The following is a 12,221-nucleotide window of genomic DNA, read 5'->3' as shown; positions in this document are numbered from 1 at the left end:
TTTGAGTTAGGATTTGTTGAATGTTTCTTACTCTCAGTAGACAAACACAATAAAATAACCCATTTAACTGTGATGCTTTCTTTTAGTATATTGGTTGACTTTTAGACAGTAGGCCTTGTACTGTTTTATAAATACTATTGCGATTTGTATGATATCCTTTATACAATCTAAAAGTAAACATGAACATAATAGAAGTTGGAAACAAAGCAAGTATGATATTTTCTTTGTCCTGGGAAATGTAGTTCCTATTCTAAGTCATGCCTTTGTTAGGATCAGGATCATTTTCAGTGTTTTTTTTTCTGTTTAAAGAAAGCCATGTTACACTGTGGCAAATTTTGAAAGGAACATTAGTATACAGAAGGAGTTGACTATCACCCTTGATTCTGTTATACAGAGAAAGTTACTGTTGCTGTTGAAGTATATACATTTCCAGCTCTAATTTTTGTTTGGTTTTGTTTTTTTTTTGCCAGTCCTGAGGCTTGAACTCAGGACCTGAGCATTGTCCCTGTTTTCTTTTTGCTCAAGGCTAGCACTCTGCCACTTGAGCCACAGTGCCACTTCTGCCTTTTTCTGTCTCTGTGGTGCTGAGAAATCGAACCCAGGGCTTCATGTATACGAGGCAAACACTTTACCATTAGGCCATATTTCCAGCCCCTCCAGCTCTATTTTTGAATGTATAATGTTTTTAAATTTTTACAAAAATTAGGACTGTAACTTACACTATCCCCCCCCCCAGCCCCGCATCTGGATATTGGTCTCCTAGTATGAGGCTTTAAGGTTGATTCTTTATGGTATTACTATTTTAAGTAATACTGAGATGAACTTTTTTTTTATCCATTTGTATATGATTGCATCTGTTTTTTCTTTCCCCTTTAGGATAGATTTCCCGAAGTGGGATAACTGGATCAGAGGGGTGGTTATCCTGTATAAGAGTGTGTGTCTCACTGCACCTTCATGCCATTGAATAGGTCAGTTTTTACAGTCTTTGTCAATTTGATAAATATCTGTTATATTCATGGGTGATCATCACAAAACCCTCATTAATAATTTTTAAAGCCATTATAGTATATAAGTAGTGATTTGTAGTTATCTTCTAAGAGGTTGGCTGGAATGGATTTTAAAAATTATATGTGGAATTAGTTTCCTCATTAATGAAAAGCAATCTCTAAAATTGAAATTGAACATTCTTTTTCAGAGAGAAATAGGATTTTGATGTTCTCTCATTAAAATAGCAAACATGAGAAAGCTTTTTTTATAGTGTATTATGGATGACAAAATTATTTCAGGTACATGAGAGGCAGTAGTCACATGGTACTAATTTTATAAAACAGTATTTAGAGATGACTTTGGAAATAGGCAAATCTTTCCTTGACTACTTACTAAGTGCATGCTTTGAGATAACTTATAGACTACTATGTATTTTGATATTTCTAAACTTTGACCTATCTACCCCCTCCCCTTTTTTGGGTGGTGGTACTGGTGTTTGAGCTCAATGGCCTTGAGATGATGGGATAGTTGGTGTTACTTGAATGACATGTCCAGCCTTTTAGTTTATTCTTCAGATAGAATCTCTCACTTTTTGCCTGGGGTCAGCCCTGAACCTGATCCTCCTACCTGTGACTTCCTGTCTAGCTGGGATAACAGGCACTTGGCTGTTTCGTTGAAGTGGAGTGGAGTCTTTCTAACTTGTCATCAGGGCCAGCGTCACCTTAAATGGCAATCCTTCTGATACCTGCCTCCTGAGTAGCCTCTGCACCTGGTCTAAACCTTGGCTTTCTTATCTTTAAAGGAAGAATAATGATTCACAAGATTGTTGAGAGGATTAAAAACCGTATGTAGGAATATTGGGCACATAGTAAGTATTTTTGGCAAGTTGTTTTTGCCACATTCACAAGTGCTGGTGGACTGAACACATCAGTTAAATGAACAGTGACTTTGTTAAGCACTTCAGAAAGTTAAGAAGCATATTGAAATTTGTAGTAAAAAATAGGAACTGAGCAAAAATTAGGAACTGAGTATATATTCTTTACTGTTGCTTTTAGTTATTCCTTTTCTCCCCTCCTCATTTAATTTTCCCAGTTTTAAAAAAGTGTATATGAGTTGGCAAGTGCCATTTTAACTCATTCTAATACCTAATTCTAGGTTTTAGTATACTTTACAATGGCTGACTAAATATATAAGTGAATTGACCTGGAAGCGATGATAATATTTCTTTTTTACTGATAAGTAAATTCACATGAATGGTGAATGTCTACTTGGTATTGTCCATTCAAGAAAAGAAGGCTGGGATCCTTCCCAGACATTTGCATTTTTTTTCTTATTTATTTTCAAAGTGATGTACAGAGAGGTTACAGTTTCATACATTAGGCCTTGGGTATATTGACGTTTGCATTTTTAAAAGCAACAAATTGTATAATTCCTTTTAGTTTGATATATTGTCTAAATTTAGAAATTATGTCTTTATTATTACATTGTTGTTGTTTTTTCTCCCATATTGAGAATCAAAACTCAGGGCTTGATGACTGCTAGGCAAGTACTTTATCACTGAGATACATCCCAGCTCACTGTTTTTGCTCAGATCTCCACCTTTCAAAGGTAATCTTACAATTAAAAAAATACCATGAGAAAATGTAGTGCAGTGTTAGGAGTTGTATATGTATGTGACTCTTGAAAAGTGTTCTCTTTTGGTCATGTGAAATTGCAAAAATCCAAGTTTGGTCAACTAAGTGGTACTTCATTACTACTGTAATCTCAATGTTCAAAGCAGTAAATGTCAGAAAGTAGAGCAATGTGAAGTTAGAGAGAAGGATTGAAAAGTTTGGATTGAGGTTTGAGGGAAAGCTCCTTGAGATGGTGATGTTTAATGTAGAATCTGAATGACAAAATGCTACACATGTAGTGTGCAAGAAGAGTGAACCAGGCAAAGGGCCCATTTGGAAGAAAGGCCCTGAAGTGGGAAGCAGATAGTCATATATTTGAGGAATAACAAAAAGACTGGAAATATACTGGTAAATTAGATTGGTATGGGGAAAAATTAATTACTGAGATCCTTGGGAAATGGGTGTGATTTTGTTGTGATAAATATAAAAAGGTGGATAGCATTTCTTTGTGAATAAATGTATAACTTCTAAGTTTGAAGGTGGTATAACTGATAATGGCTGAAAACAAATCTATAGGGTAACTGGAAGTTTAGTTAGACATACATATAAAAGGCTTAGTGTGTTTAGACAGTTACTTATTATTTATTTTTTCCCAGGGTCTGTGGAGATAAGAATGAATTATTTTTAGTATTGCAAAATGTGTAGTAAACTTGTATATATGTTCTCAAGATTTAGACAAGATTTTTTTTCAACCAAAGATTATGTAGACTCAAGGCTTTGGGTTACACATTAGTAAACATTGTGATGATTTGCAGGTTGGTAATGAAAAATATTGTGTCCTGCTTAAGAACCTAGGGGGGATATAGCTTGGTGGTAGAGTGCTTGTGTAGGATGTTAAAGGCCCTGTATTCTATCCCTAGCACTGAAAGGGTGAGGGTGTGAAATGGTAGAAGACCTGAGTTTCAGAGTTCTAATTCGCCTTTCTTTACTCATCTGTCTAATAAAATATCAATGTAATTTGTAGGAAAAGCTCTTTGAAGATACAGAATCCTTGGAGAATAAAGGATTTTTTTTTTTTTGGCCAGTCCTGGGCCTTGGACTCAGGGCCTGAGCACTGTCCCTGGCTTCTTCCCGCTCAAGGCTAGCACTCTGCCTCTTGAGCCACAGCGCCGCTTCTGGCCGTTTTTTCTGTATATGTGGTGCTGGGGAATCGAACCTAGGGCCTCGTGTATCCGAGGCAGGCACTCTTGCCACTAGGCTATATCCCCAGCCCGAGAATAAAGGATTTTTTCATACAGGTTAGAAACCACTGATAAGTGTAATGGTCTCTAGAGGAACCTAGGAGAGAGGGGGAGAGTAGACCTTTGGCATCCCATTTTAAGTGCACAGTAAATCTATGAAGTATATTGGTATTGCCCTCTTTTTACAGTAGTGAAACTTAGTAATTGTTTCTTTTATGAAAATTCATATTTCTCTGGTTATATAGAGAACCATGCTGATGCCCAACTTACAGAAGGGTTAGCTGCAGTGCAAGTTGGAAAATCAATAAACATTTCTGTCCTTCTTACATAAAACATGAATGAATGGGTGAATAACTGACTGAATGACAGGAAACCACTACTGTTGCAATAATTTCTTCTTCCATACATTACGCCATTTTCTTCTTAGATGAGTCTAGAAAGTTTCTTCATAAATAAGTGGCTCCAGCTTTTTTCTCTACTAAATTATTGATAAATTACACTAAAAATGTAAAAAGAAGGAAATAAAAGACACCTAGAAATTGTAACTTTCTAATTATTTAAAATTTATTTTGGTATTCTGAATTGAGGTGATAGAATAACAGTTCCTCAGCTGACAGTAGTTGTCTCACCATTACCATGTTGTATGTGTGTAGTGGAGTTACATGTCCTTTCTGTTTTCTCTTAGTATATCAAATTGTGTAGTTTGTTTGGAAATATGAACTGATTATTAGGGTTTTAAAATATGTGTATAACAAATCTCTTACCATATGAAATCATGTTTAACCAGGGAGAATAGTAGTATGAGATCTCTAAACCCCATTTTTATGCCCTTAGTAAATTTAAATTTACAGTTATTTAACCTATTTTTTAAAATTAAATATAATTGAATAGTTATATTTTAAATGAATATATGAGTAGATACCTGTCTAGTAATTAAAACAAATTGTGTTAGAATACGGTTGAGAAAGGTAAGGGACTGTGATACAGAATTTATCATAGGATACTAGACTAGGTTGAATAAGATCTATTTTCAAAAACAGGAGAAATGAAAGCTAAAAGAGGTTGCATTAATGTAGAAGGAGGTAGAATACTTTGGATGAGATACTGTAGCTTACTAAAATTTTCAGAGATAATATGAATATGATGTGTCTATCACTATTTGAAGCAGTATAATGATCACTGTTTCTTAAAGTGTGTAATCTGTCTCGTTGGTTTGAGTTGGAAGTATAATAAACCTAGATAGAATGAAGAGGGTTGTTTTGTGAAAATGGAACATATTTTAAATTGCATTTTGAGTTGTCTGAGGCTAAAGTTATAATTTTACAGGTCTGTAAAAATAACTTTGTAGGGTATTTTCGTTCTTGATATTGTCAAACTTTTTTTCCTTGCTAGATTTCTGTATACAGCTCTAGACTGCTCTCCTGTTGTACGCTGCTTTTGCATTGTAATTATGAGATCAGTTTAATAATGACATAACCATCTGATAAATTTTTGTGATTCAGAAAAGTGGTTTGTATTTGAAGTAAAAGTGTCAGTTTGCCATATAAATGTTTATCTTTTTTAATGTAAGACTTTCATAAATTTAATTATATGAAAACAGATTAACATAAACCTCTAGCTAGTGATTTGGGAAGATGAAACTTGTAATAATAAGAATTGCTTTTATTTGCATATTTAGATTTCCACATATTAGGCTATATTACATTCACATGGGAAGTCTGGGGCTTCAGTAACTCAAACAAGAATACTCTCTGTTTCAAAAAGTTCCTGTGTCTTGGGGCTGGGAATGTGGCTAATTGGTAGAGTGCTTGCCTAGCAAGCATGAAGCCCTGGGTTCGATTCCTCAGCACCAGAGAAACAGAAAAAGCTGGAAGTGACGCTGTGGCTTAAGTGGTAGAGTGCTAGCTTTGAGCAAAAAGAAGCCAAGGGCTGTGCTCAGGCCCTTAGTTCAAGCCCCAGGACTGGCAAAAAAAAAAAAAAAAAAAAAAAAAGAAGAAGAAGAAGAAGAAGAAGGAGAAGAAGAAGAAGAAGAAGAAGAAGAAGTTGTTGTTGTTCCTGTGTCTATTGAATACTGAGTTTCACTTAGGGCAAACTTGAGCTGTAAAACATCCCTTTGAATTATAAATAAATTTTTAGTAATTTCTGACTGGTATCTCACTCAGATAAAATTTTTGCATCGGAATATGACAGCATTATAATTCAGAATCACCCAAAGTCTTTAATTGAAGCTACAAGTAAGGAAGGTTTTAGACAGTGTAGTCATCTTATTATTCTCAGTATGCTTTATTTAGAACCGGACTACTGTCATCAATAGAATAAGCTTGGATCATGTCACCACTCAGTACCATCTGCTTATATGTGGATATAATAGTAGGTCTTAGAAAATGGCTATAAAGAATCATTGCTTTGAGGTTTTCTTAGCTGACTCTACTTAAGTTCACATGTGTCAGGCTGAATTTGAGATTTACAGTGAATTCTCAGTTTTGATCTCTTTTAACCATAATACTTCTTTAACCAGACGTTTAATGTCTCTTATGTATTGATGTGAAAAATTTTGACAGTACAAGAAAAGTGTCTACTTAGTCAGAAAAAAATAATTAAAAATCTAATACCCATAAAGAGTTTTTATAAAAAAAAATCATACCCCCTCTCCCAAAATATGGTTAATTTTCACAGTAAAAATTATTTTCTTAAGCCCAGAGCCAATGACTCACATCTAGAATCCTAGCTACTGGGGGCTGAGATCTGAGAATCATGATTCGAAGCCAGCCCAGGCAGCAAAGTCCATAAGACTTTTACCTACAATAAACTACTTAGAAAAAGCCAGAAGTGTCAATGTGGCTCAAGTGGCAGAGTGCTAGTTTTGAGCACAAAGAAGCTCAGGGACAGTGCCCAGTCCCTGAGTTCAAGCACCAGGACTGGCTGTGTGTGTGTGTGTGTGTGTGTGTGTGTGTATTTCTTTTATAGGCCAAAGTGTATTGTAGAAAATCAATCATGCAAGTATTCTGCTGTTAAAGGGGGAAAGACAGATTACCCGTGTTTAGTTTTAGCAAGTATAATTTACTAGACTACATACAGGCAAATTCCTTCCCTTTTTCCTTCAATCTCTCCTTCCTTTCTCCTCTTATTCTTCCCTCCCTTGCTTCTTTCCTTTCAGATAAGGTCTTGCTATGTAGCTCAAATTGGCTTTAGATTCTAGATCTTTCTGCATCAGAGTCCCCTTTACTCCCCACTGTTGAGATTACAGATACGCACTGTCACACTTGACATATTTTCCCCTCTTTTAAAGACCTTTTATTTTGTGAACCTTATACCTTATTGTTCATGTATTTTAGAAAATAAAAGTTCTGGGGTTGGGGATATGGCCTAGTGGCAAGAGAGCTTACCTCTTATACATGAATCCCTGGGTTCAATTCCCCAGCACCACATATATAGAAAACGGCCAGAAGTGGCGCTGTGGCTCAAGTGGCAGAGTGCTAGCCTTGAGCAAAAAAGCAAGGCCCAGGACTGGCAAAAGAAAAGAAAAGTTCTCAAGTGAATTAGGTATTAAATATGAAATTAAATTTAATAGGACCTTAAGGATGAAAATTCTTAGATAAAATGAGTGAAAGGCTTTTTACATCTCCTAAATAGAATTTCTGAAATGCATTTATTTATGTTAAAACTAAAACTTAAGCAAAATTGAGTTTCCAATTTACGAATGTGGGGAATGAAATGGGAAAAGTTATATATTGTTATCATGCCTTGGAAACCTTTCTAATCTGCAGTTTGCCTTGGTTATACTTATTGTTTTATAGATAACTATTCCATTATAGAGTTTACCTTTACTCATGTAAGTGGTATGCTATATCACTTTTAATGTTTGGTCATTTGATACTGTATTTGTGATCACTAGAAAAAAGTATTTGGAAAAAATTTTGCATGTAGTACAACTATTTTTTAACCTCTTGATTTCTTTTTTACCTCATTTGTAAAATGAAGAAAAATCAATAGTACCTATTTCTTAGGCATGTTTAAAAAGTAAATAAGTATACTTGGCAAATAAAAAACACTTAAGTTTTTTTTTTTTTTTTTTGGCCAGTCCTGGGCCTTGGACTCAGGGCCTACTGTCCCTGGCTTCTTCCCGCTCAAGGCTAGCACTCTGCCACTTGAGCCACAGCGCCGCTTCTGGACGTTTTCTGTATATGTGGTGCTGGGGAATCGAACCTAGGGCCTCTCGTGTATCCGAGGCAGGCACTCTTGCCACTAGGCTATATCTCCAGCCCAACACTTAAGTTTTATTGCTGCTATTATTATTACCAGAAAGGTGGCAATGATGCCTCTTGAACACTGGAGGAAAGAGCTGTAAAGATTGGGAAAATATCTTATGCTTTATATCCCCTTTACGATTGATATTGTGTATTTTTCATTACTTGAGTGAGGCAGTTAGGTGTACACATAAATTGATTTATTACTTAATATGTAAAATAAATCATCGGCATCTGTATCTTCACATTTTAGGACAAAATTATTTTACATGGGAAATTTCTAAAATAGGCAGACTTTTTTATCCTTTTTTTTTTCCTAGATGGGGTGGTGCCAGTCCCACGGCTTGAACTCAAGGCCTACCACAGTTCCTGAGCATTTCTGCTCAAGGCTAGTGCTCTACTACTTGAATCACAGGCTCACTTTGACTTTTTTGGTAGTTAATTGGAGATTAGAGTCTCATGAACTTGTTTGCATGGGCTGGTTTTGAACCATGATCCTCAGATCTCAGCCTCTTGGGTAGCTAGGATTATAGGTATGAGCCACCAGCACCTGGCTTAGTCTTGTATTTTTTTCAGGTTGATGTATCAACCAAGTTTATTAACTAGAGTATTAAGTAATGGCATCCCAGATTTTATTTCCCAACAGTGACTTTAAAAAAAAAACAAACCAAAACAACTAGTCCTTTGGGTTTGTACTCAGAGCCTAGGCACTGTCCCTGAGCTTCTTTTGCTCAAGGCTAGTACTCTTACCACTTGAGCCACAGCACCACTTCTGGGTTTTTGTACGTATGTGGTACTATGGAATTGAACCCAGAGCTTCATGCATGTAAGGCAAGCTTTCTACCACTAAGCAACATTCCCAACCTCTTTTATCTTTTTGTATAATGATGCCCAAAGAAAGCCATTGGTTAATGCTAGCTTTCGCAGGTTTGGGTAAATTCTTGCTTTTCTACAATGATGACTATGAAATAAATTGTCTTTAGTGGAAACATGAACGTTGCATTTTTCTTTTGTGTTCTTCATAATATCTTTTGTCAAGAAAAGATTGTGAAAATAGGATCATAGTTCATTAAAGAAAAGTGGTTAAGTGATTTGCATTTTGTTTTCAGAGTTGTATAAAGGAAATATTTTATATTTAATAATGAAAATTAATGATGTCAAGTTTTTGTTTGCTGATTTTTGCCTTTTAAAATAGGTGTGCATAGATTACATAAGCAAACTAAGTAATAACAAATTCATTGTGGAGAAAAGAAGGCTGGGTCTGTAGCTCAATGAGGCGCATTTTGCCTAGTGACAGGAAGGAAGAGGGAGGGAAGGAGGCAGGGAAGCAGAAAAGAGTAAATGAAGGAAGAAGAGAAAATAACAGAAAGTAACAATGAAACACAATCTGAACAATTTTTGTGCTGGTACCATGGCTTGAACTCCAGACCTTGAACTCAAGGTCTCTCATTTTTCTGCACATAGCTGGCGCTTTACCACTTGAGCCACAGCTCTACTTCTGGCTTTTTGCTGGTTAGTTCAAGAAAAGAGTCTTGCAGATTTGTCTGCCTCAACCAGAATTCTCAGATCTCAGGAGCCTCCTGAGTACCTAGGATTATAGGGATGAGCCCTTGGTACCTGGCCTGGACAGTTCTTGTGTATTGATTTTTTTAAACTTTTTTTTGTAATTTATTTATTAATTAAACAAAAAAATTTTGACAAGGTGTTGTGCAAAAAGGGTACAGTTACATAGTAGGGCAGTGTGTACATTTCTTGTGATATCTTACACCCTGTTTTTCTTTCCCTTTCCTAGGTCAGGTAGACATACATACAATACACAATGTACCAAGAACATATACAGTAGCCACGTGGCCTACGCCCTTGTATATTGATTTGGTACTTTATATGCTAAAAAAAAAAAAAAAGAGAGCTTTCTGTTTTCTTTCTTTCTCTCTCTTCCCTTGACTTCCTCCTTTCCATGTTTTCTCCCTCCTCTTCCTTTCTTTTCTTTTGCCCCTCAAGAACTAATTTTCACCTCTAGGATAATAAGCTAAAAGAGAAATGTTCTTGAATTAAAAAAAAAAAAAAAGATAATGAGCCAGGCGCTAGTGGCTCATAGCTGTAGTCCTAGCTACTCAGGAGGCTGAGATCTGAGGATGAAGGTTCAAAGCCTGCCCGGGCAGGAAAGTCAATGAGACTCTTATCTCCAGAAAACCAGAAGTGGCCCTGTGGCTCAAGTTATAGAGTGCTAGCTTTAAGCTGAAGGGCTTGGGAACAGCGCCCAGGCCCAGAGTTCAAGCCCTATGACCAGCAACAACCAAAAAAAAAGAAAGAAAGAAAAAAGTGATAACCAACTTTTCTTTATTTGCATTTATTTTATGCTAAATTTATTTCCCAGCCATAAGTTTTTGTTTCTTCAATTTCTTCGGGGATACCTTTTCTTTTGTGCAACCTCCTCTTTTGGTTTAGGAACAACTTGCTCCTTTTCAGTAAAGATCATCTCACTGTGGCAGGGTGAGCTCATGTATGGGTTAATCCAGGCATGTGTTCTGTAAATTCCTTGGTACATCTTGGGTGCTTTGTTCACCTGACCAGAAAGTCTAGTCTAAACCCTTCAGGTCAGCATTAGTCTCTGCATTGTTAAGCATGTGCAGCAGAAATTCAGCACTCTTTTTGGGCCACTAACCCCGTGTCCAGCCCCATTTTGGTCTGGGCACATCCACCAACTCCACCATTGTAATGCCGGAATGGCACACATTGCTTCTTTAAAGGGACATCTTTCAGATACTTGGTAGATTTCAGATATGCATACCTTTGATGGCCTGGATTGTTTCTGTGGTGTTCTTAAAGTTAATGCGAAGATTTGGACCTCTTGACTTGAATGATTTTGTGGGGTTTTCTAGGTCAAGAGAGTAGCAAGCCATTTCCACAAGTCCCCTCAGGCTGCTTACAGGGAGAGGAAGAGCAGGGGCTTCTGTCTTTGATTTTATTCACTTTCTAAAAGTTACCATTTTGATGCATGGCTTTCTTGGAAAAAAAAAAAAACAGGTGTATATGTGCCTTTTTCACAAAAATTAAAATCAAACACATAATATTTCATGTTCCCCTTAACAGTATCATTTAATGGGTAAATAATACAGATACATTTTTATTCTGTGAAGTAAATTTGCCATCATTTATTTAAAAGATTCCCCATATTCCAGTTTTTTTTAATTTTATCACACAAAAATTATGCTGTGCATACCATCATAATTGAAAATTTTCTTGCATCCTTAATGATATCCTCTGAATAAATTCTAAAAAGTAGATTTATTTTTTCTGAACATTTTCAATCTGTATAACTTAGAATATAAGAAGTTGTCCTTTTCCTAACAAATACCATTTAAATAAATATCCAGTCTTTTCCTGGTTGTATTCTTTTCAATTATTTTCTTGCCAATACCAGTTTTTGAATTCAGGACCTTGTGCTTTCACTCAACTTTCTTGTCTTCTGGCTGGTACTCTACCACTTGAATCATGCCTTCACTCTGGGATTTTGCTGATTAATTGGAGTCTCCTGTACATTTCTGTCCTGGCTGGCTTTCATCTGAGATCCTCCAGGTCTTTGTCTCTTTAGTACCTAGGATTATAAGCATGACCAACTGGTGCCCGTGTGTGTGTGTGTGTGTGTGTGTGTGTGTGTGTGTGTGTGTGTGTCCTGATTTCAGCCTAGGCTCTATCCCTGAGCTTTTTTGCTGAGGGCTAGTGCTTTACCACGTGAATCACAGCTCTACTTCCAGCTTTTTGGTGGTTAACTGGAGATAAAGGAGTCTCGTAGACTTTTCCTGCCTGTGCTGGCTTCAAACTACAATCCTCAGATCTCAGTCTCCTAAGTAGTAGCTAAGATTACAGGTTTGAGCTACCAGCACCTAGCTTAAGTTATTTTTAAAAGGCAAGAATATATATAGAGAGATAAACACAAACACACATATACCCACACACAAACACACACATATATACAAATACAGTGTGTTTCAACTAAACTACAATAATAGGTGTATTTGAGAACTTTAGTGCCTGGCAGTATTTCAGAACTCTAAAACTTATCTGAGCTTGTGCCCTGTGCTTGAGCACCTCTAAATAAAGCATAGGGAGCCAACAAGATGAGAAATATC

The 12,221-nt window shown here is 36.3% G+C and overlaps 1 protein-coding gene across 1 annotated transcript in view; it reads left to right on the top strand.

Moving 5' to 3' along the window:
* The first annotated feature begins 775 nt into the window (after positions 1-775).
* The window catches only part of Rap1a (RAP1A, member of RAS oncogene family), a 72,442-nt gene continuing 60,996 nt past the window's right edge, over positions 776-12,221 (top strand). Inside the window, exon 1 of the mRNA XM_048351748.1 lies at positions 776-968. The gene's annotated coding sequence lies outside the window, so the exon portion shown is untranslated. The remainder of the gene's footprint in view (positions 969-12,221) is intronic.

This window comes from Perognathus longimembris, chromosome 7 (genome assembly GCF_023159225.1).
Source record: "Perognathus longimembris pacificus isolate PPM17 chromosome 7, ASM2315922v1, whole genome shotgun sequence".
NCBI lineage: Eukaryota > Metazoa > Chordata > Mammalia > Rodentia > Heteromyidae > Perognathus > Perognathus longimembris.
This window is presented reverse-complemented; position numbering and strand designations above follow the sequence as displayed.